Source organism: Rattus norvegicus, chromosome 8 (assembly GCF_036323735.1).
Source record: "Rattus norvegicus strain BN/NHsdMcwi chromosome 8, GRCr8, whole genome shotgun sequence".
In the NCBI taxonomy this organism is placed as follows: domain Eukaryota; kingdom Metazoa; phylum Chordata; class Mammalia; order Rodentia; family Muridae; genus Rattus; species Rattus norvegicus.
Window position 1 is genome coordinate 104,017,616 of NC_086026.1, and position 4,619 is coordinate 104,022,234.

The following is a 4,619-nucleotide window of genomic DNA, read 5'->3' on the forward strand; positions in this document are numbered from 1 at the left end:
GAGTTGATGATTTTGGTAAAGATTGAGATTGCTTCGTCCTTGAATATTTGGTAAAATTCCATTTGGTTCTGAAAGTTTGTTTGCTTGTTTTGAGAAAAGATCTTATTAACTAGCCTACACTGCCTTCGAACTCACAATTCTTCCACCCCAGTTCCCCAAGTACCAGGACTTACTTAAGGGCATGTGCCCTCTTCTCAGACTTAAAGGGAGGTTTGTGATTATCAATCCAACTTCTTTATTTATTATTGGTCTGCTGGGGGCTATCTCTATTGAATCATGAAAACATATATATATTTCTAAAAATGTATCCATTTCTTGACATCGATGTAAGTTTGTTTACTTCCTAAGTCTTTTTATCAGGTGAGAGAATACACATTTGCAGTTGCACCGTCATGGAAACCATGCACGGGGTCTGCCACTCCGCTTTATCATTTTCCACATTATTACCATGAGGCAGTGCGGAGCTATGCTGGAGGCCAGGAAGCCCCAGCAACCCTCCGGTCTCTATCTACCATAGTTCTGGGGTTACAGCCAGCCACACCTTGCTTTTTACCTGGGTCCTAGGGATTTGAGTTCATGCTTGAGTAGCAAGCACTTTTAGCCACCAAGCCACTTCTCCAACCTTTAGTTATTCAGGTCATAGGTTACTCACGCTGTTAGCATATAAGTGATCATAGTAGTTCTTAAAATCCTTTTAAAAGTTTACCTCAAATTTTATTTGTTTATTAATTTGCAATTAATATTTAAGTTAGCATAGACAATGATGAATTGCATTATATATTTTATACATAGGTCCTTGTATTCTGTTCTTGAAAGACCCATCCCATGAGTCTTAACTCAGAGCTGCAACAGGCTTGAACGAGCCCAGGCATGCCCAGATACCTAGGGCCGAGTCACCGTTAAAACTAACAGACCATAAAAGGAAAGGAATACAGAACAGACTAGGAGTACCGGATCTGGCAGGAAGGGATAAGTCCCTAGCCCCCCCCCGACATTCAGGACGTCCCAGCCCGCACGTACTCTTACCATGTTACAACCTCATTCGAATATGATTCAAACCTGCCAATGTGTGTAGCTATACCTTATTACCTCATCTTGTGAAATAGCCAATCATATGTGAACATGTCTATGTGCCTCGTTTAAATCCACCAATCCCCGTAACTATGCATCTGCTTCTGTACGCCCGCTTCTGCTTCCCCAAACCCTATAAAAGCCCCATGCTGGAGCTGCTGGGTGCGCAAGTCCTCCGAAGAGACTGTGTGCCCGCAGGTACCTGTGTTTTCCAATAAACCCTCATGCTGATTGCATCCGAGTGGCCTCGGCTCGGTCACTGGGCGCTTGGGGGTCTCCTCCTGAGGGAAAGGTCCTCTCTGGAGGTCTTTTCATTCTTATTTACCCTTCTCCTGTGCTTCCTCTGCTAACCTACATATCTAATCTATGTCTGCATCTTGGTGTGTCTTGCCTATGTTTTGGGCCTCACTTTAAAGTCTTCCGTCCATTTTGAGTTAACATTTTGTGTGACATGAGAGACAGATAGAACCCTTCGCTAATCCTGAGGTATCTGCTGTCTGGCCTCCGCTTTCGCGCCTGCATTTATTTGCCGCTCCTCTCTATTTCTAGTTAAGCCAGCTAAAGTGTGTTACCAATATTTGAGGCAGGAGAGTTGTTACTCAGCCTGACTGATGGTCACTCAACAGTGTACCCATCTATTCATATAGCACGTTGCATGCCTCAGTACAGCTGGAAAACTAAAGCAATAGCAAGACTTATTAGGATGTATAAAAACTTTAGGAAGCTGTGTAGCAACTTCAGGAGAATTAACATCTTCTCGTTAATGATAAGCATCTCTTCTGTTTCTATGTTCATAAGTGATTTATTTTTAGGGGAGTGGGAGAAACACATGTGTCGCCACATGCATTCAGAGGTCAGAGAACAAATTCTAGATGTTTTCTCCTCCACCAGAGGATCAAACAGACTTAGGTGATCTGCCCTGGGGCCAAGTGTCCTTACCCATTGAGTCATCTCAGTACTACCATCTCTCTATCTTTCAATAAAGATTGATATTTTTCTCTTCGAAAAAATTATACACACTTAGACAGTCCCACTTAATTCACCTTAGCTTACAGCTTCCTGTAATTTTCCTTGAGGGTGTGAATTGCTTATTTCCCTCCAACAACATTTTATTTACTGCTCAGCACCTCATAAACACTAATGAATCCTTTGCTGGTAGCAATTCAAAGAAACAAGGTTCTGGCATTGACCAGGAAGTGATAAAGTATTTATTTATAGAAAATAATTGGTAACTATTATAAGACATAAAATAATATGTTTAAAAATATACGTAATATTTGATTACTTTACCTTCTGACTACAGTAACCTTAAGAAAAACATTTGTAGACCTGCAGCCATGAGCTCTAACTACAAACTCCACTGCTCTCTCTATATGGCTGCTCCTGTGACAGTGTTTGACACAGAGTAGAGATGCTCAATAAATTTCTGGATGAAAAATTAATGAGAATGGATGGAGAAGGGCTTATGCATTATTTAAATCCTGGAATGCTGTAGAAGTGGCCCAATTCACAAGTAGGCAGAGTAAATGTTTCCTAGGACTATTTTTCTGCTGTGTTTTGTTTTGTTTCTCTCAGGCCCCAGGCTTTATGTTTTAGTGGCTTTTGGGTCCCTGAACTTTCCAAGGAAGCACAGAGTTTTCTGAACTGCATCCCTCAATTAAATTAATCTATGAATTGCTTTACTGCAAAATAAAACAACACAAATCTTAAAATAACAAAATGAAATGTATAAAGTTATATGTGATGGCACATGCCTATAATCACAATGTTTGGTGATGTCATAACTTTGAGGCTAGCCTGGGCTACATTGTTTCAAAAAGCCAAGGACGAAGAAAGTAACACAGGGATAGAGCACTGGCTAAGCAGGTTGAAGGTAAAATGAATAAACAAAGAGCAGAGATAAGGGGCATTCGGGGTCCCATAAACTCACTGGCAAGAAGATATTAGAGAAGAAAAGTCATGTTGACCCACACAGGGCACTAACAAGAAGGCTCCTCCAAATTCAACACAGGATTTTAAACATTTTTACAAAAAAAAAATCACAAACCCTTTATAGATTTACATTTATTCAGAATTTTTTGTAAAGATTTTAAAAGTAGGTCATGAAAATCAAGAGGTTTAAGGAAGAATTTAACCATTTTTAAGCAGAAGAGCCGACAGAAGTTGGGAGACAGCGCCCCTTCCCGTGTCCAACTGTAGTTACAGGTGGTTGTCAGTTTTTTTTTTTTTTTTTTTATGTAGATGCTAAGGACTGAACCCTGGTCTTCTCTAAGAGCAGTAAGGATGCTGAACAACTGAGTCATCTCCAGGGCCAGAATTATTACCATCATCATCATCATTATCATCATTATTATTATTTTAGAGCCAATGATTATATGAATCCTTTTACAGAAATTATAGCTATTTTGAAGTATAGGACGGTTTTCTGAGGAACCTTTAATGTGAGTCTTACCAAGTTGTAAGAAATATGGTTGTTGTTTTAACTAAGTTGCAAATCAGAGACAAAGGTCTAGTTATAGGTCAGCCAACTCTCTGGGGAGAATATCATCTGATGGCATTATGACTGACTGACTGACTGACTGACTGAACGAATGAATGATGACTGAATCAACCTCTTGCTCAGTCAAGTTGCATCTACGTTTCAGCTAGACTTCAGAGTCTGGTCACAGAACACTAGTATCCCTGTGGAGACAACCAGGGTTGTCGACATGGACACTGTTATTTTGTTGCTCTGTGGGGTTAGATTGCCACAGAGCTGCCACCTCTGATGAATCAACTGGACTTGGGAAGTTTTGTTTAGTAAATAATTAATTAATTAAATCAAAGTCATCAGAATCCAGAAGTTCAAGTTGCGCTCTCCGCTGAGAATCCTTCTGATGAGTGTTTTTAAGGAGCAATGGGATCATTTATTACCAAGCTCAAGGGTTTGGATATTCATTTATCACAATGTGCAACGTTTTACATATTTAAAGGATTTGAGCTTACGCTAAAACAAGAAAAGCCCTATGTGACATTGGCTTGTTTTTCACAATAAAAATGATGTACTGATCAGAAGTTCAATAAGAAGCCCTGATCCACCGTCATGTGAACTCAATTTAAACTTACTAGACAGCCCAGGCTGGCCTCGAAGTCACAACAAGCCTCCTGCCTCAGCCTCCAAGTGCCTGGATTCTTGGTATCCCAAACCTCCTCAGCCAGTGGGCTCTTAGGACAGCTGGACCCTGATCCGGTTCAGACCAGCTGTGGCACTGTAAAGCCTAAGACAGAGTTCTTGTTACACCCGAACAAGCTGGCATTTTGGTGACTTTATCCCTGCAGCTCAGATTTATTTTTAGGATCCAAGGACCAAGCTCTGCCTTATCATTTCATGAATGAAGTACGAAGCAAAGTCAAGACCAGTTTTCAAGGTTAAAATCTGGCCTAAATCCAAGATCTTCCATTTAAAGAACGTAGTTCTAAGCCTATCCCTTCTGTACTGTCTTACCCCAACAGAGACTTTTACCTAAAGCATGAGTTTCTTAAAGAACACCGTGAAGGTTATATTTTCC